We start from the raw sequence: 22,893 nt of genomic DNA, 5'->3' as shown, positions 1-22,893 counted from the left end.
AAAAGTCACCTTTTGCCTGGGTGGCTCACTCGGTTAAGTATCCAACTTCGGCTCAGGTCACGATCGGTGGTTCATGGGTTTGAGCCCTGTGTTGGGCTCGGTGCTGACAGCTCAGAGCCTGAAGAAGCCTGCTCTGGATTCTGGGTCTCCCTCTCTCTCTGCCCCCTCCCCTGCTCATGCTCTGTTTCTCTCTGTCTCAAAAATTAAGAAAACAAATTTTTTTTAAAAAGTTAGTGTTAACGAAATATTGACAAACAGGAACGAGAAAAAGATTAGGCAAGGTGTATTCACCTGAGGGCTGGCAAATGTTTATTTTTAACCGATTAAATATTAGCACATTGATCGGTGCTGTGGGGCCCGTCTACTTCTGGTTCTTGTGAAAGTGACTCTGCCATTGGAGCCCCACAATCGTCACTTTAGCTCCTGGGCCCTCCGATTCTCACTTCATTAATGGAAGCAGGAAGTATCAGCAGAGATCATTCACCGGGCATGCGGAGTGATAAAAAGCTGGTCAGTCTCCAACTGTTGTTTGTTTGTTTTTTTTCTTTTTACCCCATTAGGTTTGAAACCATTGGAAAGGAGACCATGCTGGAGCCTCTCTGCTACCTCCTTTCTCCCTCCACCTGGCCAGCTGTTCCCGGAGGAGCAAGCTCCTGGGATTGGGATTTGTGGGTTTGTGAAGTAGGGGGCCCCGTGGGGGGAGGGAGGAAAGAGAGGGTAGCCGTCCACGGTTGGGACGGTGACAGTGAGAGTACTTTACGGGCAGCTACTTTTAACTCATGGTCCCACATCAGCCAGCACAGAGTCACGGACTGTGGACGGGAGGAAAGCGTGGGCATTGGGGGGGAGGCTGAGGCCAACGCTGACCACAGGCTCCTCAGGTTGAACCTAAAGAAACTGTATTTAGTTAGACCCCAGCACACTTAGCTAATGCAGACTCCTGGGCCCTGCACTTAGGGTCCTTCAGTATTACAGCTCCCGGCAGGTGCAGACAGATGCCTGGTCCAGGACAACTCTGAGGAAGTGATGGTAATGGGAGGAGCAAGGGCAAAGGAAATACTGAATGGTGTAGGCGGCCAGAAACAGAGCTCCGGAGCCCTCGACTCGCCCCCCTGGAAGCTCTACTGTGTCCCTTCTGCCCAGAGTCCCCACAGCTCATGTAGGTCAGATCCCTGAGAACAGATGTGACTGAGCCACAAAAGAAAAAAAAAAAGGCTAAATTTAGCAGGACATCATCAAACCCTTTCGTTTGATGAGTAATATTTGCCTAGTGCTTTGACGCTTTTGAAAGAAACATGAAATCAGAGGGTAAATTACTGGGACAGTACACAAAGCAGGTAGCTGGCCAGCAGGGCTTTAAGATAATCCTGAATCGAAGCAACTATGTCAAAAGCACAAGCAGGGTGTTGAAAAGGCTTTCGTAATTTATTTAGAAAGGATCTCATGTTCTTAGGAAAGGACTACGTTTTTCTTGCTAGAGGTGAGCAAACGCTTGGGTTCATGGCCATTAGATCAGACGTAATTAATAGAATGCTAACTCATTATTTCTGAAACCAAATCCCCCAGGTGCTGAGGGCAAGGCAGGAAGTAAAAAGCCACTCAAGCAAGAGACCGTGGCTTATTAACCACACTTCCTGTGATGAAACACTATCATTTCTTCTCTTTGCTTTAAATTTGTATCGCAATGAATGGTTTATAACACACCTTTCTATCGAAACGGACAGCTTTGAGTATTTCAAGGTAGAGAAGAATGGGTATTAACATCCCCATTTGTAGAGGAAGATATGGGGACTCAGGCTCCCACGCTCAGAATGAGCGCTTCACTTCCTCTCCTCTTTCCAAACCTAGTCTTAGCCCCTCACATTATGATTGCTTCAAACTGGATAAAATGGGAATAAGCAGACTGATCACTAAGAGGGTCTGCCCAGCTTACATCCAGGCTGTCTCCTGGTAGGGTTTCCTGCTGGTTTGGGGGACCACCATGAAGATGGGGGGCACAGGGAGTCATATTAGGGAGTTCTGTGACATGGCTTATCAAGGATTATATAGTAACTGACGAGCACTGAGCACTTGCTGGTACTGTGCTGAGACCTTTTCATGTATTAGCGTCATGATGATCTGTGAAGTTGGTATTATTATAAGTCATTCTACAGATAAGGACACAGAGGCACGGATATGAAGCCACCTTTCCAAGGTCACACAGTAGGTGTAAACCCATCTAGATCTGTACTTGTGGGCCGAATGCTAATACTTTGTCGCTAACTTTGTTGTCAGTGGCATTCCTAGCAGTTTGAGTGAATTTATAAGAACAGTGAATGCAGCAGAGAGAGAGCATGCTCAGAGTCAGGAAACCTGAGTTCCGGTCCCAACCGTGCTACTGCCTGGCTGTGTATCTAGGGCTCCCTTTACTCATCCGCAAAACTAAGGTTTGAGTCCACGTATTCTCTGTGGTTCTTCACAGACCTAATGGGGCACATTCGATTAAAGACTGTCCTATTTGAGTCTTCGCTTCCCAAACTAGAGTCTGAAGATATTCTCCGAGCTCCTGCAACTCCGAAAAGTTACACTAGTTACTTTAGAAAGACCAACTTTGTCAGAACTATTGTATTTAGTGGCTGAGCTTTGCAAAGCTCCTAGAATGTTAAAAATTCGTATTTCCGGGGGCGCCTGGGGGGCTCGGTCGGTTGAGCGTCCGACTTCGGCTCAGGTCATGATCTCGCGGTCCGTGAGTTCGAGCCCCGCGTGGGGCTCTGTGCTGACAGCTCGGAGCCTGGAACCCGCTTCGGATTCTGTATCTCCCTCTCTCTCTGCCCCTCCTTTCCTCGTGCTTGTGCTCTGTCTCTCTCTGTCTCAAAAATAAATAAAACATTAAAAAAATTTTTTTTAATTCATATTTCGATGCTGCCACATGGGCTTGCGTTGATGTTGACATCTAGCGTCCAGTGACTCTTCATGGTAGTTCTGAGAGGTGAGTGGGCGACTGTGGGTCAAGGCAGGGAAGGACAGCATCCCCACCTCTCAAACACCTCTCTTTTGATGGCTTTTGGCGGCTGAAAAACCACTTTCACAGATCACAGGAGCTCATTTAATCGTCCTAACACCCTGTGAAGAAGGTGTTAGCCTTCTCATGTTACAGATGAAGAAATTAACCCCAGAAAGCGGCATGCCTTGACTAAACTCTAAACACTCACAAATAATGACAGGGGCCCCGCACCTCATCTTTTGACTCTGAATCTAGATATATTTCTGGTGAGTCTTGTAAGGACCACAGCATCGTGTAGCCAGCAGGGCTGGGGAGTGGCTGTTCGATTCACGACGCCAACCCTTAGCATCCCTGTGGTCTTGGGTGAGTCAACCAGACCCTATGTGTCTCCCCTGTGGTCTTGGGTGAGTCAACCAGACCCTATGTGTCTCATCTGTGAAATGGGTTAATGATACTCACCATGCAATGGTAATGGCTTAGAAATATGTTCAATTCAAATACATACATTCAAAATCACTTAGTAGCGGACCTGGTGCAAAGCAGATACTCAAAAGTCACTATTATTTCCATTTCTCCATGTTTGAAAACTTCGTATCTTCTTTTGCTTCCAAGAAGTTGACAGTGCAGTCACTGAAGCCTATGGCGTTGTTCTGCAAATAAGGAACCGGTTAGTTTTCCTATGGAAATAATTTTTTTTTTTGTCAGTGAAGGGCAAAGATGAAGATAAATTAGGAATTTGAAAAATTGTCCATTTAATACATGAGAATAATCTGGGGCCGCAGGGTTACAGTTTTCTTGCTATTTAAGTCTCTTCATTCTTTTGGCTCCTAAATCTCACTTCGCATCTTTTAAACTCACCTTTAAGGGGCGCGTGGGTGGCTCAGTCGGTTGAGCGTCTGACTTCGGCTCAGGTCATGGCCTCGAGGTTCGTGAGTTCGAGCCCCGCGTCGGGCTCTGTGCTAACGAACAGCTCAGGGCCTGAAGCCTGCTTCGGATTCTGTGTCTCCCTCTCTCTCTCTCCCCCTCCGCCTCCCCTGCTCATGCTCTGTCTCTCAAAAATAAATAAATAAATGTTAAAAAAATAAATAAAAAATAAATAAACTCAGCTTTAAAAAGCGAACTCACAAGTGATATAATGTATTAGTCAGGCTGCCCCCTCAGGCATTATGCTCAGAAAAGTAAACTCTAATGGAAAATCAAGCATTGGAAAATCTATATTCAGCATATGCAGCTGTGTCCATGGTGAAACATTTACCCATTCTCAATTTACGGTGGAATAAGCAAAAGGCTAGTGTCCAGAGAGAATAAACAAGCCTCTAAGCTAGACTTTTCCATTTTTTATTACTATTCATGTACGTTCATTTTAAAAACAAACATTTATTTTAACCACCGTTATTTATTTTTCAGTTCCAGAAGGTTGGTGCCCTGCTGATGATCACCGTTAGTTTCTGGTATTTCTTGACCTATTGTGTGTGGAAGGCTCTTTGCATTATCCTATTGAATCCGTCTGACCCTGCAGCGAAGCGTGAAGAGCCTCACAGTGCTGGCTGACTCTAGAGTCTGTGTTCTCTCCTCCACCTTCCGGCCTCCGGGATTCCCTGAGGCTCTTTGTCGGGACCCGTGGTGGAGAAAAACATGCGATTGGCTTGTCAGCAATTTCAAGACCCTGCCAAGTGAGACAATCTTCCCTGAAAGGAGAAGAGGAGGGTACACTGGCCAGAGGAATTCTCCAGTTGCAGACAGGCATATGGCGCGATGCTAGACTGGAACCGAGGCCCCTGCACTGAGTCTGATTCTAGCCCCATAGCCTTTGGGGGCTTTGGGTACATTCTAAACTCTTTCGGAGCCTTAGTTTCCCCTTGCGTTGAAACCAAGACTTGAAATAACGAATCTCCAACTTCCTTTCCAGCTTCAGGATCCTATGGTCTAAAACGAGTTTTCTTAAATGAGTTTTCTAGCTAGGCTAAAACAATTCGGGCTTGGCAACAGTTACGTGAAGTCCACTAGGTTTTGAAGAGCTCAATTTTGGTTATGGGTAATAATGGGTTTTAACCAAAAGTAGGAACGACGAGAGATGGGTGGCTGAAACCGTCATTTACTCCTCTCCCCAGAAAAAGGATTGGCTGTGCGTCAGACAAAATTTAGTTTCTAAGCAGCACCCCAGAAAAACCGGATGCGTCTGGTATCATAGAAGGGGCCACTGCCTTGGGATTCTTGTTCCCCTACCATAATCAGATTCCCATGGTCCCAGTGGGCATAGCCTTAGAGTTGAGCTGGGAATCATAAAGCAGGGGTCGTCACATGGCTTCAAGCTGAGGTACCTCCTACCAAGTAACCAGTAAGCGGCACGAATAGTTATGGTGCTCGCAGGCAGAGGAGGGAATAATCAGGCCATTATGAAGATGCTGCAGAAGGTTAGAGGGCGTTCCGGAGAGGTGACGGGAAGACTGGACCTTCTTTGAAGACTGAGTCGGACCCAAGTAAAGGAAGAAGCGTTGGTGGCTAGGGGGACAGAAGGAGAGAGGGGACATACTGCAGCTGGAGAAAAAAGAACAATCCAGGTTACCACAGGCAGTGGAGGTACAGAGGTCGTCTGGATCAGGTCCAGGGTTTGTAGGTGCTAAAGACACGTGGAGTTGTGACGAGGGAACCAGATGAAAAATGTCAGGGCCACCCAGTTTTTCTTTCGTCGAGTGAAATTTGGTCACTGACAAAGAGGGTAATAACCAATTGGTTATCAACTTGCTTTTTAAGAATAGTCATTGCGCAGGGACAACTCTGGCAAGAGTGACCTTGGTATCGTCATAGGCATGTGCTTGTCTTAGCCTAGTTGGCTAATGTGAAGGTCTCCATAGAACATAATGCCATTGAAGGTGTGGTGGCAGTTGAGTCTTGGATTTCTTTTGACATCAGCTGCCTCCATCGATTCGTCGCAACGAATCCATACTCTCCTTCTTGAGCTCAATGATCTCAGAGTATGGGCCACACTACTGAGTGAGCTGTTTGATGCAATTTTCACGTCTAGAAGTGTTTTGCGATGAATACTTCTCATTGGGTATAGGGCACTCCACTGGGGTCATATCGTTCACCCACAGGCAATGACAAAGGTCCACTGTAGCTCTGCGAGCTGCTCTGCAGGTAGGTCCTAGCACAATTTCAACCTCTCCCAAGGCCGTTTGTGCATCCCAGCCATAAAATAGTCTGCACGTAAGATACTATTTTCCGAATCTCTCCAATGTCACAAGGATGATTTGTCATGGTAAAGGCTATCAACACCCAAGTAAGTTATGACAAGGCCTCTTCGGGCTTTAGTTCGAGGTCTTCGTTAACATTAACGTTCTTATTTTTGTCATAGCCAACGTTTTCTAACTCGAGACCAGTTAATTTCAGGAATAATCTATGTCTGTGCAAATCTGCCTAGCTGAGGAGAACTTCTGACATCAGTCATCAGTAACTTACGGAGCACTTTTCTCATACCTATTCCTGTCATATAAGATGCTAAAGTAGTATTTTTAGAGCTTGAGAATTGCTCTCGGGAGTCAAAACACATAGTTAAGGGGATAATCCTCTATTGCTTCCTCCCTCCCTCCCTTCAACTGCAACAACATTGAGCATGTGTATATATTTTAGCAAGCAAGAGCTGGGGAATCTGAGACAGGTTATCTCCAAATCTCTGCCTTCAAGGAATGCAGAGCCTAAGAGAGTTAGATCTCAAGAAATAACTCTGTGGGCCGCATGTCCGCTGAGTTACCCTGTCCATCAAGAGTCAAGTAAGAGTGATTCAAATCTTAACCTAGAAGTAATGGTAGCCTTGAGTCCCTTCCGGGCCTTTCAAAATAATTTTTTATGGAGGGAGGGAGGTAGAAGGAGTAGGAGGGGAGTTAGGACAATACTGACATTCTCCCTTTTCACCTCTGGCTGCATCTTGCTGTTCCATATGTCACGTTCCTGCATCACATTGCCTGAAGTGTGGACCCTAACTTCAACCGCCCGAAACTTCGCACCTACAAGACATTTGTTTGCGTGGTGGACTTTATTGAACGTTTGAGATGATTGGAGGGACTTCACACTGTCCATTGCTTGCCTCCACCTCTGTATACACCCGATTTCCTCACTGGTTTGGTCTTTCCACTTTAATGCAGAAGAGAGAAGCTTGACAGAATTGTAGACGGTGAAGGACGAAATGAAGTGTGAAGGATGAATAGGCAGCGGCCAGGTTGGGGGGTGCTTGACAGCGGTGAGGGGGCTTTCTTTTCCTGTAATCAGGCAAAGCCTTCCATCTCCTGTAGCTCTCTGCTCCACGATCTCCTAGCCATGGACTCTGCATTGTGTCTGCTCAACCCGGGCCACCTACTCACGCCTCACGCTTCAGTGGTACCAAAGAACAGTAGAGGCTGAAATTTTCTTGTTCTCTCCCAGCCCCAACCCAGTCCCTGAACAGGGAAGGGAGCACTATAAAGATTCACTGATATTGAATTATGTCACTTTCTTTATTTTTTTATGTTGCATATGATTTATTGTCCAATTGGTTTCCATACAACACTCAGAGCTCATCCCAACAGGTGCCCTCCTCAATGCCCATCACCACTTTCCCCTCTCCCCCACCCCCCATCAACCCTCAGTTCGTTCTCAGTATTTAAGAGTCTCTTATGGTTTGCCTCCCTCCCTCTCTGTTACTGTTTTCCCCCCTTCCCCTCCCCCCCGGTCTGTTAAGTTTCTCAGGATCCACATATGAGTGAAAACATATGGTATCTATCTTCCTCTGCCTGACTTATTTCACTTAGCGTAATACCCTCCAGTTCCATCCACGTTACTACAAATGGCCAGATTTCATTCTTTCTCATTGCCAAGGAGTATCCCGTTGCATACGTAAACCACATCTTCTTTATCCATTTATCAGTTAATGGACATTTAGGCTCTTTCCATAATTTGGCTATTGTTGAAAGTGCTGCTATAAACATTGGGGTACAAGTGCCCCTATGCATCAGCACTCCCGTATCCCTTGGGTAAACTCCTAGCAGTGCTGTTGCTGGGTCATAGGGTAGATCTATTCTTAATTTTCTGAGGAACCTCACCACTGTTTTCCAGAGCGACTGCACCAGTTTAAATGTTATAGTTTCCCCTCTCTAATGGCAACACAGTTCAGCCTATCCCCACCCTTCATCCGGGTGCTCTTACACTCTCTTAAAATAAATAATGGATTCTTTACTTCCCATCTTAAGCCGTGACTCTAAAAGTAAATAAATAGCCATGTTGCATACCAAGGGCCGTCTTCAATGGCTCCTGAAAAACTCACTCTTAAATAACAACAAAAAAATATTGAATACCTAATTCGGTCACTGTTAAAACACTGTTATTTTGTTGAGACGTAGTCAAGAGATACTCATTCACCTCTTAACAATGGTGAGGGTAACTTTAAGTTAAAAAAAAAGATGAAGGAGTCTTGTTCTATAGAAATTAACATACCAAAAGAAACTTGTTTTCTGAAGTTAATCTTATAGATCAAAATGACAGAATTACAAAGTCAAAGCAACGAGAGAGAAAAATCAAGACTTGAAGAGTTGGCCATTTAAGAATGAAATAATAATGGAAGCATACAGATCATTTCTTAATCTTATTTTAGCCTTCAGGTTGAAACTTCGTAGAACTGGCGGAGTGCTAGGTACTCCCTTGAAAGTTGTGTTTTCACATAATCCGATTTATTCCATAAGGGGAAATGTTTCTCAAGAGTAAAATGGCCAAGTTGAAGAAAACTAAAGGTCTTGGGAACACATTTTAGTGTGTTATTGAAAGTTGTTTGTAATTCTAAGCTATGGTAGGTTGTTTCTAAAGATGACCATCAGAAGTTCCTTCCTCCTCTGCACCTATCTGCCATTTCCATGTCATGAGATAAAGTCAGATTTCCCTCCCCTTGAATTTGGGCTGGCCTTAAGTTCTTGTTTGGCCAACAGAATGAGGTAGAAATGAAAACACAGCACGTCCAAGGTCATAGAAAGTCTTGCAGCTTGCACTTGAGTCTCATGGAACATTCTTCTTGAGATGCTCTTGGAACCCATCGGCCATGCCGTGAGAAGTCTAAGCCACACTAAAAGACCACATACACAGCTCTAGGAGACCGCTTCTGCGGAAGTTCCAACCAACAGTTGGCCATGTGATTCGGCAATCTTGGCTGTTGAGTCCACTGGAGCCTCCTGATGACTCCAGCCTCGTCTACCATCTGATAGAATATACAAGGGAGACCTTGAGCAAGAACCATCCAGTTGAGCCTAGTCAATGTACAGAGCCATGAGAGATAATAGTAAAGTGTTGCTTTAAGCCATGGATTTTTTGGATGGTTTGTAATAGAGCACTACATAACAAGAACAGAAGTAAGAATATTATGAATAATTAATTTGTTCTTTCTTTTCAACACTTGGCACAGTCTTTTGGAACCAGGTCCTATGCTGGGTGCTGGGAATTCAAAGATGAATGAGATAGACGATATAAAGCCCAATACGTGTGCTGAAGCAACCCCTCGTTGGTGAGACAGACTAATGAACAGAAGAATATTACATGGGACAAGGAGCGGTATTACAAGAATGTGTGTAGATCCTGTGGGATCACACAGCCTTGGGAAAACAAATCTGTTTTTGGAAGGTGGTGAACAGAGTGAGACTTGAAGACTGAAGAAGAGATCACAGGCATATCAGCTGGGGGAAGGTCCCCTGAGCATTAGCACAGGGAGAAGATAGCATGTGGGATCTTCCTGGAACTACAAGTACTTCAATAAGCCTGGAGCATAGATGTGAGGGCTACGTGGCCAAAGATGTGGTTGGAAAGGCTACCAGAAGGCTGAAAAAAGGTCCAGCGTATGGGGCGAAGGAGTTTGGATTTCATTTATGTGTTTATTTTTATTTTGTTCTTCAATGTCAAAGTCTAGCCATGCTGACCCACTTCTTTCTTATGTCATTATCCTTCAATAATTAAATCGAATGGTTCTAACGTCTGTATTGAAGGATTTCGAGGACAGGCACTTTATAATCCAGAATGACGGCATCAGAAATAGATGGGGGGCATAGTGGAGAAGGCAAGATTATGTATGCAGGGAGACTATTTAGGAGTCTCTGCCAGTAATTTAAGCATGGCAGTGGGAGTGAGATCGGAAAGAAGGATATGTTAAACAGGTGGAGCCTGAGTGCTGAATTTGTAAGACAAGGGAGAGGGAGGAATCCAAAATGAGGTCCAGATTTCTAACTCGGGCAGACGAAGAGATGGTGATGTCATTCACTGAGCTGTGGCAGAGGAATGATGACAAAGAGTGAATGTGTTGGACTGAGAACGTACATGAAGCATTGACGGGAGGGTGTACAGTAGAGAGGTGGGTGGGGAGCTCCAGAGGTTAGGGGGGGGACCCTGAGCTGAAGATCGGGATTTGGAGGTCACGAATATGTAGAAAGGGCCGGAAGCCATGGGTGCAAAGGAGAGAAGGGCAATGGGCACTGTGCTAACAGAGATTATGCGTGGGACTTCAGGGAAGGACCGTGTCCAAGGGCAAGTTAGGAGAAGCCTGTAATGGGGATCAAGAAGGAGTAACCAAGGTGCCTGAGTGGCTCAGTCGCTTGGGCGTCCGACTTCGGTTCGGGTCATGATCTCACGGTTCGTGGGTGCGAGCCCCGCGTCAGGCTCTGTGCTGACAGCTCGGAGCCCGGAGCCTGCTTCGAATGCTGTGTCTCCTCTCTCTCTCTGCCCCTACCCCTCTCACAGCCTGTCTCTCTCTCCCCCTCAAGAATAAATAAACATTTGAAAAAATTAAAAGGAAAAAAAAAAGAGTAACCAGAGTGGTATGAGGAAATGAGATAAGAAGCCAAGGATACGAGAGGCACCAGGTGGGATGATGGCATAAGATGCCGCGAAGAGGAAACATTCGAGGAGGAAGACATTGAAGACCTTGGATAGATCGGCTTACGTAATGCCGCAAAGAGGAAACATTGGAGGAGGAAGACATTGAAGACCTTGGATAGATCGGCTTACGTAGATTTATGAGGGCAAAGGAGAAGGTCTAGTGGATTCAGGGCAGCATGAAAGGCGAGGAAGTGGAGTTACTGAAGGTAGGCTAATCTAAGAAAGTAGAAGAATTTTGTTCATATTTTTTTACTGAGATATCATTGACACAATGTTGTATTCGTTCCAGGTGCGTATTCAATATTTGTATATATGGTCATGTCTTTTTAAAGAAAATAGTGGCCTGAGAGTGTTTATGAACAGTAAAGAAAATACATGAGAGCTGAAGAGACTGAATAAGTGGATGGAAGAGAAGGGGAGGGGCAGAGGATACAGGAGAAGGAGTAGGCATTCGATGGGGGGATGCTCTTCCCCATTGATGTAGGTGGGAAATTAGCCAAGGAGGCACATGTTTGCAGAGGCTTGAGGGAGAAGCAGGGGGCAGACAGGAGCCCTCCGTGAAGTAAGGACAGAGTGGCCATCCAAGAAGGCTGGAGAAGGCGGTGGACAGGTGGCTTCTAAAAGAATTGTAGGGTTTGAAAAAGCTACCGTAGGGTAATAGGCTAGTGCTGGCTCAGGGCACAGGGAAGGATGGCCTCGTGGCTCGAACTGAGCAAAGTAAAAGAATGGATTTTTTAAAATTTTTAAAAAATATTTATTTAGTTTTAAGAGACAGGGAGACAGAGTGTGAGTGGGGGAGGGGCAGAGAGCGAGGGAGACACAGAATCCAAAGCGGGCTCCAGGCTCCGAGCTGCCAGCACAGAGCCCGACGCGGGGCTCGAACCCGCCAGCTGTGAGATCATGACCCGAGCCGAAGTCGGACGCCCAACCGACCGAACCACCCAGGGGCCCCAAGAATCTGTGTAGCTAATCTACACAGGGGTGTGGACTTTTTTGTTGTTGTTGTCGCTCGTACTCGGCAACTCAGGTGTGGCAGTGAGAAAATGAGAGAGTGGACTACTCCAGGCTTATGATTTTTCTGGGCAGGTGCAGCGGGTTCACAAACTGGCAAAGAAGTCTAGACTATTGGCCAAGGAGTGATGAGAGTTTCAGGCCAGGGTCTGAGGGGGGACTAGAGGGCTCACGGAAGTGGCAGAAAGGGTATTAAAGCGAGAGGGCAGAAAGGCTCAGAGGGCGTGGTCAGGAAGAGGGGCTGTGCAGGTTAGATGGGTTTTCCTCGTTGGGCAGGAAGCATACACAGGGACACGCAGGACTTTGGCGGTATCAGTGACTGTGAGGTCATTCTCCCGCCAGGAAATCAGAAGACTGTAGATGACAAGGGAGGAAAATGACAGAGCGGCATTTGCACGGGGCCTCAAAGCGAGGACAAGATACAGAAATGATACAAACAGGAACTGAAGGAGGAGGTGATGTCTGAGCTGGGCTCCTTGCGGGTCAATAGGAGTTCTCCAGGCAGATGAGGAAAGTGAGGGAGAGCAGTTCAGACGAAATCAATAAATTCTCTTCCAGCACGGTATCTGTCAGGGGAAGTAGCTCATAATGATATCTCCTACTTCCCATTTTTGTCAATAAAGGATATGACACAGATTAAGTATCCTCTGGCTCTCTCTGAATGGTCCTCTCTCCTCCCAGCTCTGGTTTTCGGTGCCAGTTTCTTCCAAGCACCTGGCCGCTGACCTTCAATCCATTGTCTTTCCCTTCATCCACGGATTTCTCTAAACTTGCCTTCCGCCCAGCTCCCACAACTCACACACATACCTCACAGTTGCCTGAAAGCATTTTCCTTCCTAGAATCTTGACTTCTAGCAGTCTGACTCAGATCTGGCTCAGAAAGATCCAAGAGAAAAAAAAAAAAGTGGGGGGAGGGGGCAGGTGAACTGGATGGTTTTAAGAATGGAATCCTGGAGACCGGGGCAGAAAGCGATCACAGAACAGAGACCAGAGAACAAATATCAGGTCGCAGAAGAGACATCTCAACAATAAAACTTCCAGCCGAAAAGCCTGCTGCCTTCCCTTGCTGAAGTTGTTATTTTGTTACAACGTCTTTGTGTCCTTACTGCCTTTCTGAAACGGAATGTTCCCCGGATAGGAGGAAAATCAGCTAAAAACGAAATCTCTCAGACGGTTTGTCACGTTTTTTTTTTTTTAAATATTTTTCATCAAAGTATAACCCGTATTTTAAATTTCTCCTACTTGCCAGACGTGTTTTATATTTTGTCTCTTATGGAGGTCTGCAGCCAAGAAAAACCACGACTCTCCAACCGATTCTGTTTACGCATTCAGAATAGAGTAGCACATTGTCTTTAGGTGAATGATGTTCTCTGGGGTTGTGCAACATGGTTGCCCTGAGCATCAGGGATGCTTGGCTGGTCTCTCCAGGGACCCAGGACACAGAGATCCTCAGAGCTGCCAGACCCCAGGGCCCCTTTGCCTTTTCTTGCTAATGGTGAAGCACATGGTGTGTGTGTGTGTGTAAATTTCTATGCAGCTATGTCGCTCCTGCAGAAAAATACTTGGGCGATGCACAGGAGAAGACCCTAGAAACAAGGAATTCACAAAAGAAATACAAAGGGCCAATGAACTCATGAAAGAATGCTCCGCCTCTCTGGTAATGAAAGTAATGCCACTTACAACAGCAAGACAAGCCATTGGGACTGGTTTGACACTGAGAGCATAAAACAATGACCATCATCAGTGCGAAGGTGGGGGAAGCTAGGAGAGGACTGTCCTAGACAGCAGTGCTGGTTACCACTGGGCAATGTGATCACAGATGATTGCCTTTTTCTTTTTTATCCGTGTCCGAATCCCTGTCCCGAATCCGTGTCCCTTTTTTATCTGGGACCTATCTGGCCCCACCCCTTCCAGTAGAGACACTCACCTAACAGTCAAATTGGGAAAATAAAAGGGGGATGGTCTAAAATAATCTGTGTTTGAAACTTATAAATGAAAAATGTTAAATTTACACAGAAGTAGAGAGAACAGTGTGGTTATCCCTTCTGAGAACCCATCTCTAGATTCAATAGTTAATCAGTGTTTTTCCCTGCCTCCCTCCATTCTTCCTTTCCTTATTTCCTTCTGCCTTCCTATTTTCTTTCTTCCTTCCTCCCTCCCTCCTTCCTTCCTCCTTTCCTTTCCTTTCCTTTCCTTTCCTTTCCTTTCCTTTCCTTTCCTTTCTTTGTCTTTTCTTTCTTTTTTCTTTCTTCTCTGCGTTATTTTTTTAATTTAAGTTTTAGCTAGCCAACATACAGTGCAATATTGGTTTCAGGAGTAGAACCAAGTGATTCATCACTTACCTACAACACCCAGTGTTCATCCCAACAAGTACCCTCCTTAATACCCATCACCCATCTAGCCCATCCCCTACCTCCCTCCCTCCATCAACCCTCAGTTTGTTGTCTCTCGTTAAGAGTCTCTTGTGCTAACAAACCACAAGAGACTCTTAACTACAAAGAAAAAACTGAGGTTTGCTGGAGAGGTGTTGAGTGGTGTAGAGGTCCGTCTGGGTTATACACACACACGCACACACACACACACACACACACACCCCACATCTTCTCTATCCATTCATCAGTCGATGGACATTTGGGCTCCATAGTTTGACTGTTGTTGCTAATGCTGCTTTTATAGCAATATTGTATTTTTATATCCTTTGGGTAAATAACTAGTAGTTCTTCTCTGCATTATTTTAAAGCAAATTCATATCGTCATCTTAACCCTAAATATTTCCATATGTATTTCTTTCAAACGGGACATCTTCTTCTATAACCACAATTCTATTTGCATCTTTAACAACATTAACAAAAATTCATTAATAACATCTGATTCCAAATATACCTTCACATTTTCACAATTATCCCAAAGAAGACTTTTACAGTCAATTTATTCGAATCGGGACCTAAATGAGGTCCAATCACTGCATTCGATTGCAATGCCTTAAAGTCCCTTTTAATTTGCAACAGATCTGTCGCTGTCTCCCCCCCCCCTTTTTTTTCGGTCCTCGACTTGTTGAATACGCGGACTTAGTTGTCCTATAAATTGTACCAAATTCTGGATTTGTCTGTTTGTTCTCCTGCTGCCCTGCAAACCAAAGGTTAGATTTAAATTTTGATTAAATTCAGGTTTAACATCTTTTGGCAAGAATATTTCATAAGTGGTGCTGTGTATTTCTTATTACATTACATCATGGGGTATATAATGTCTGGTTGTCTCATTTTGAGACATGCTAAAATTGATCAACGGGTTCACATGGGGAAGCCTGAGCCTTCCGTTGCGAAGATCTCTATCATCCCTTCTCCTAATGCCTTTAGCATCCGTTGAGTGCATTGCCTGAGTTATTATTTCATTAGTGGTTGTAAATGGTGATGTTCAAAATTTATTAATCCATCTACATTTAATACCACTAATTCTTCTCTAACAACAACAAAAAAATCCTCATCGACTAGGGCTTTTTGATTACTCTGAAATGTCGCCATATAGAACAGGTCAGATAAAGGCATATTCCGCAAACCTGTGCTAGAAGCAATGACAACCAGTGGCAAGGAGTATCTATAACGCCCGGATTGTGGTCTCTAAGTAACATTATACACTGAAAGGAACCAGGGCTTTGTCAAGAAAAGGCTGATCCCAAGTCTGAGGCTGGGAATGAGATGATAATAAACCTTCTGGTGCCAGCAAGCAGAGAATCTATCAAAAACAAACGAACAAAAAAGCCCAAACTGGGACCGCGTCCTAAAGATCTCAGTGGGCAATTTGAGAATCAAAACAACAACTGCCATTGATTGGCTCATATTGAGTCTGTTTCCAAAAGCGTGTGAGTTCATAACGGCGCAGACAAAAAATAAGAAGAGGTTGAGAACCACCAGCTAAAAGAAAAACAAATACCCTGGTAGCCGCTGCAAGAAAGTAGGACACCAACCCCTCCCTCTGGAAATTTAGTCGATTCAAGACTAAATTCACTGCTGCGTGAAGGGGATGTCGTAGGAAGACAAGAGTGGAAACAGGGAGACTTGACGGAGATCCAGGGACTGTGCAAGTGCCAGAGGTGGACAGGTGACAGAGCCGCTTCCCGATCTCCCGGAGTTCGTGTCTCCAGTGGGGGGGACTGCCTTGTGACAGGGCACCTGCCGGCTAGAGGAGTGTGTACAATAATAGGGGCAACACACAGGAAGGAAGGGCGGCGGCCGTCCCTGGGGGCGCTGATCCAGGCCTGACGCTCAAGCTGAGTCTCACGGGTTGGATGAGAATTAAACACTTGTCCTGCCCCAAACCAACTTCAGAGCCACTTGCCGCCTGACGGAACCAAGGCCGCGGGGGTCAGTACTGACTCAGGATCTGGACAGGATTAACCTGGCGGCAGGAGAGAGGGAACATGGGAGCTCCTGCAGGGAAGGACCTGAGGGAGCTGGGCTGAAATCTGACCTAGCCTAGCCACAGAAAGGAGAGCGCCCAGCTCTCTCTCTCTTGTTTTAAGTTTCTATTTGAATTCCAGTTGGTGAACGTACGGTGTTCTATTAGTTTCAGCTGTAGAATAGAGCGATTCGATACTTCCATCCGACCCCCCGGTGCTCCTCACGACAGGTGCCTCCTTACTCCCCACCACCCATTTCCCCCCTCCCCCACCCCCTCCCCCTCTCAGATCTCTTTGTATTATCTCCGTCTGCCTCTCTGTTTATATGATTGTTGCTTGTAACTGGGAAGGAGGTGCTAGTCGGGCCAGCTGAGAGGAGAGCCACGAGGAAAAGACGGGGATAGAGAGGCAAACAGAAATGAGGGACAAATCACAGCTCTGCCGTTTGGAAGGTGCATTTGGCTACGTGGCTGAGCTGGGTCGCAAGGAAAGAGGTGCTTGTGGAATAGCTCGGATCCGCTGTGTGTACGCACAGACGTACAGAGAAGAGACGTCCGGAGAAGCTGGAGCAGAGGGCCTTAAGCAACTATCTCAGATAATAATTCACGACAACATTTAGTTGTGGCAGGAATGCAGTCAGACCACTCCTTTCACATACATGTATCTAAAGTATATCTAAAAGAAATAGAGCAAAATTACCTGTAATCGGTATGTATTACTTTTAGCAACTTTATCCAGGTATCATTTATATACAATGCAATTCACCAATGTAAGTGTACAAATCGATGTTTTGACAAATGTTGACACCCGTAAGTACGACCGCAGTAAAGATATAGAATATTTCCATCTCCCTAAAATGTTTCCTGGTGTCCCTTTGCATTCTGTTCCCCTAGCTCCCTGATCCTTGACAACCACGATCTGCTTTCTGTCACCATGGTCTTGCCTTTTCTAGCATTTCACATCAACAGAATCTTATGCTACGTAGGCTTCTGCGGCCAACGTAACACTCTTGTGATTCTCCTGTGCCGTCGGATGCGTCAGCCCTTTATTCCTTTGCATCGTTGAGTGGTGTTCCACCGTATAGACATACAATTTGGATTTCAGCCGCCAGGCATCTGGGTTGTTTCGACTTCCTTCCGATCGTGAATAAAGCCGCAGCGAACATGTGCGTAGAGGACATAGTGTTCATCTCCCCCGGGTGAATCTATAGATACGGAATGAGTAGATTATTTGGGTGTTAACTTTACAAGGAACTGTGAAGACCTTTCCCAAAGTGGCTGGATCTTGCACAATGAGCGTTCTGATTGTTTGACACCTTTGTCAACATTTGGAATTGTTAGTTGCTTTTATTTTAGCCATTCCAGTGGATTCACAGTGGAAACTCAATGTGGTTTTAATGCATGTTTTCCTAATGACTAATGATGTTGAGCATCTTTCATACATGGATGTGTCATCTGCAGTGTGTCCTCTTTGGTGAAAATCTGTTGAAATCTTACCCCCTTACCCCCTGACCCTGCCATTTATTGGGTGGTTTTCTTATTATAGTTCTAAGTGTTAAATATTCTGCATATGTACGTTTATTTATTGAAATAAACGTTTAGCAAGTATTTTTCCTAGTCTGCGACTTTTCGTTTTCTTAACAGTATCTTTTGATGAGAAAAACTTTCAAATTCTGATAAAGGCCAACTTGGCAATGCTTTTCTCCTATGGTTCATGCTTTTTGTGGAAGAGGTTCCAGAAACCTTTGCCTAACTCCAAATTACTAAGATTTTCTCCTTTGCCTTCTTCTAAAAATTTTCCAGTTTTAGCTCTTACATTTATATCTATGATCCGTTTTGTTTTGTTTGTGCCTTCTATCATGTTTGAGAAATTTCCTTTGCGTTCTGAGATTTTTTTAATAATTTTTTTAATGTTTTATTTCATTTTTGAGAGAGACAGACAGGCAGACAGAGAGACAGAGAATGAGCAGGAGAGGGGCAGAGAGAGAGAGAGAGGGAAACACAGACTCCAAAACAGGCTCCAGGCTCTGAGCTGTCAGTACAGTCTGATGCGGGGCTCGAACTCATAAGCCATGAGATCATGACCTAAGCTGAAGTTGGACGCTTAACTGACTGAGCCACCCGGGCGCTCCTGAGACTTTTTTTTTAAATCATGTATGGGTATTGAGTTTTATCACAAGTGTTTTCTGCAACTATCGAGATGATCTTTTATTTGACTTTTCTTTTTTGCCTCAACACAGTAAGTTACATTGATTATTTTTTAAATATTAAAGCAAAGAAAGCCCTTGCACTCCTGAACTAAATTCCGTTTTTCATGCTGTATTACCTTTTAAAGTATGTTTTTAAAATTCAGTTGCCAAAAAGTTCTCGAGGACTTTTCTATGTTATGAAGGATATGGATGCGTATTTTTCTTAGTATATTTTTCTGATTTTGGTTTTGGGGTGATATTGGCCTCCCGACATTCTCTCTCTTCTAATTTCTAAAACAGTTTGTGTAAAATTGACATTATTTATTCAATAAGTGTTTGGTAGAACTAAACCATGAAATCATCCGGGCCTCTTTCGAGGAAGATCGTACTAATTCGATTTCCCTCACAGGTAAAAACCCATTCGCATTACCTTTTTTGTTCTTGAGTTAGCTAGTTTGCTTTTTTGAAGGTTTTTTTTTTTTCACTTTTATCTAAGCTATTGAATTTATTGGCATAAAGCTGTTTATACGTTGTAGGGGAAACCAGATAAATCACTGTTTGCTATCCTAGAAACCAAAATTGCTACAGAAGCATTGTCATTGGCACGGGGCAGGGGGCAAGAAAAATAATTTCTTGTGCCTTCTCATTTCTATACTACATATTCCCCTTATAGCTCACCAAAGCACTTTGCTTTTCTCAATTTAGACAAAAAAAAAAAAAAAAAAAGGAAGAAAGTCGGGGAATGATCTTTATCGCTCACCTCCTGAGACCATCTTGATAAAAACTGAGAACAATTGTGAAGTGCCCTGTGAATACGGGCTGCCAAATGTAATTGCCAATATGCTAATTAAGAACTCATCAAGAGTGTCAACATCTCAACATCGAGAGTCTCTGATTTACCGTGTTATCATTGCCATCTAAAGCACTGAGTATTTCTGGCATGTATGCCCATGCAGGACACTGGGCTAGCAGAGAGCTCCCTGCTCTGAAAGAGTTTATGTTTTTATTAGGGGTCCAAGGGATACATAAAGAGACCAGTGCTTCCGTGATGTGCAGAGCTAAGTGCCACAGGAGTGGGGCGGAGCCTTAGGGATTCAAAAGGCTCACAGCTCAATGAAATTCATTTGGATTTTAAAGGAAAAGTCCAGCTGAAACAGGAAAAAAAAGAAAGAAACATAAGGGATTGACAGTAAGCAAATATGCAGAGGAAAGAGGGCTTAAAATGTACTTTTGAAATAAGCAGGACAGTTAGACGTGGTGAAATAGAGCAGAGGGAAATAACTGGAGAGAAATCACCAAGCCCCTAACGTGTGTTTTGTGTGAAATGGTTTGCACGTCAGTGTTGAGCCCACGATGCCTTTGTTGGGTGCAGGGATCATTACACGAATATTAGAGCAGAGAAAAAGCTGAGACTCGGGGGTGGGGGTGGAGGGGCAAAGGACTTGCCTGGATTCAGAGTCAAGACGACAACTCCGGTCTTTCAGCCTAACTCCGTGCCATAGTCAGATCGGCAAGGACTTGGGAAAACAACGTAAAGGGATTTGGGGTATATCGTGTGAACAACGCAGGTACACAGGTTGTTTGAACACCTCGAGGGATATGCACAGTGAAGAGTTCCAGGAGGACAAATCAGCTGGAACTTTGTAAGATGGATGGCAGAGGGGAAACGGAGGCAGGGAGGAGGATTGTGCAACAGCCCCAGGATAAAGCACGTACGTCCCGGTGGAAGCCGTGGGAATGGAAAGGAGAAGGTGCAAAACACTTTCCCAAGTGTCTTGGTTCCAACACATTCTTGAAAAATTAACATTTTATCGATCTTAAATAAAAGGAAAAGGAGGGAGGATTTTGTATGTGTGGATACGGGGATAGGCTGACTGGGGAAGAAAAGTAATATGTTTAATTTTGGGTGCGTTGAGTTTGAAGAGCAGGTGAAGCGTCCAGAAGGAGACATCTAGCAGGGCGTGGACATCAATACGGTGCTGAAAGTTACAAGTAACCCTGAATGGAACGTGTAAGTAGAGGTCAAGGTCAAGTCAGACTCTTTGGGGAATTCTCCTATTATCGCTGATTCTATTTTTGTGTATTTATTTATTTTTTAATTCTAGAAAGAGAGCAAAAATGGGGGAGGGAAGCAAAAGGAGACAGAGAGAGAGAGAGAGAGAGAGAGAGAGAGAGAATCCACGCTCAGCACGGAGCCCCACACGGGGCTCAATTCACCGGCCCTGAGATCATGAACTGAGCCGAAATCAAGAGTCAGATGCTCAACCGACTGAGCCACCCAGGCGCTCCATAGCTCCTTCTTCCTAAAGGATCGATGCTGCCTCTACACGCTCCGTATGATTAAGGAGAAGCCAAGCATACTGGTCTGGAAAGGTGATGAAACTTTTTGGAAAATCGGACCTACGAGGAAAGACTTTGCGATGGCTGTAGCAGCAGCCAACGTCGCTTAGATACTGCAGCACAAGGCAGTGACATTTGTTGAGCACTCACAATGTACTGGGCGCTTTCCCTGTTCAGCCTCGTGCAACAGCACTGATCAACTGGGTGGAGATAAAATGACGGAGGCATCTTGTGGCCCAATCGCAAAGCTGAAACGACCCCGGAGACCAGGCCAAACGTTCCTTTTAGAGGAGACGGACCGTGGGCCTAGGAAGGTTCATGGACTTACTTTCTGAAGAGTCTGACAAAACAGAAGTGTATTCTTGTCATTTGGACTTCATCACCACCCTCTTTCATGCCGTCAGAGAAGACCGTGCCCCCGCACGCCCTGTGCACCGGGCATTGCGAGAGCATTTTGGGATTGCATTTAGTAAAGACAGAAGGGCGACCTGGGGTGACTAGAATATCACCCAGCGGCACCTTGCAGGCCACCGCAGTGGCCCAGGATTTCTGCTCTTCTAAACAACGAGTAATTTTCTCTAGGGCCCCCATGGGTCAGGACCACATAGCCTATTTTGAGCTATCTACACGACTTAAGCTTCTTCCGCATTCCAGATTAACAGCTCTCAGGCTGATGTCAGCCCTGAAGAAAACCTCCAGCTTTGGAAAGTCCTAAAGAATATCTGTTCGGCTATTTTTGAGTTTTCGGAGTGAGGAAAACCCATGCTTTACCGTTGCTTAAAAAAACAAAAACCAAAACAGAACCGAAGGACTTTACTGCTCTGGATACCCAGATCATTAAAAATTGTCTCCTCGTGGCAAGTTCCAACTCAGCGCGGTTGTAGTCGTTGGCGAAAACCAGCCCCTACGCAGAAGTGGACCATGTTGGGCCTCTCGGGGTTTTCTCTTGCCGTGTCCGCGCATTACCCCAGACTTTGCAGCTGAGGCCAACAGGCATTTCCCGTCTCCTGGTTTCCATGGGGGAGGAGGTTGGGCACAGCAGTCTTTCCAGAGCTGGGTCCTCTGCTCAGGCCTCCCAGGCTGCTAGCAAGCCGTCACCTGCGGCTGGGGCTCTCATCTGGGAGGTCCTTTTCCACCGTCTTTCGAGGCTGCTGGCGGTGTTTACGCCCGCGTGATTCTGTGACCAACCCATGTCTCCTTGCTAGCCATCAGCCAGCGACCGCTCTCAGCAACTAGAAGCCCCCGCCCTTCTCTCTAGGCAGCTCACCCCATGGCCGTTGTTTGCTCTCTTCCTTCAAAGCCAGCCAGAGAAAACTCCACTCTTTTAAATACGCTTTTCAAGGCGCATCTGAATGGACCCGCCCCTCCCAGGATCGGATCAACTCATCCGCAACATTGGTAACAACCGCAAGATCCCTTTGCCATGTGATGGGATATAATCAGGAGAGTGACACCCCAAAGTCACAGGTTCCCGCCACCAGAAACATGTCAGACCTCACACCCCTCTTCGTGCTGCTATAAAGAGTAAGAAGGCTGTGGCTGCATCTCGAGAGCTTCGTCTCCGTCCTTTCCAGACCTGTCCTCCTTCCCTCAGTTTGCGTGTCATCTCAACTCCTGTTGACCCACTTTTTTTTTTCCCGCGGGGAGAGAAGTACCTGAGAACAGAATTTGCAAAGAGCTAAATGACTTCCCTGTTATGGCTCCGTGAATATTTGTTGTTTCTTTTCTTTTCTTTTGTAATGTTTTGTTTATTTTTGAGACAGAGCGGGAAAGCGGGGGAGGAGCAGGGAAAGGGGGGGGTGGGGACAGAGGAACCGAAGCAGGTGCGGCGCTGACAGCAGTGGGCCTGAGGCGGGGCTTGAACTCACGAACCGGGATATCATGACCCGAACCAAAGTCAGCCGCTCAACAAACTGAGCTACCCAGGCACCCCAGTCTTTGCCTTTTAAAGAGGCGCACACAGCCACATCCATACTGTACTCAAAGTAAGCAATTCTCTGTGATAGAATGTCACCCTCGTCGCACCAGGAAGGGAGAGGGCAAAGAGGAGGGGTCTTTCCTGCATGAGTCCTGCTGGACTCATCCCTGGGGAAG

At 45.5% G+C, this 22,893-nt stretch overlaps 1 long non-coding RNA gene across 1 annotated transcript; it reads left to right on the top strand.

The window, feature by feature from the left end:
• The first annotated feature begins 319 nt into the window (after positions 1–319).
• Positions 320–7,459, top strand: LOC109495552. Its single transcript, XR_002151012.2, has 2 exons — positions 320–510; positions 4,391–7,459. It is a non-coding gene; the product is annotated as an uncharacterized LOC109495552 (long non-coding RNA).
• Positions 7,460–22,893: the final 15,434 nt, after the last annotated feature.

The sequence above is a fragment of the Felis catus genome, chromosome F1 (assembly GCF_018350175.1).
Source record: "Felis catus isolate Fca126 chromosome F1, F.catus_Fca126_mat1.0, whole genome shotgun sequence".
Taxonomy (NCBI): Eukaryota; Metazoa; Chordata; class Mammalia; order Carnivora; family Felidae; genus Felis; species Felis catus.
The sequence above is the reverse complement of the archived record's forward strand: the minus strand, read 5'-3'. Positions and strand labels throughout refer to the sequence as shown.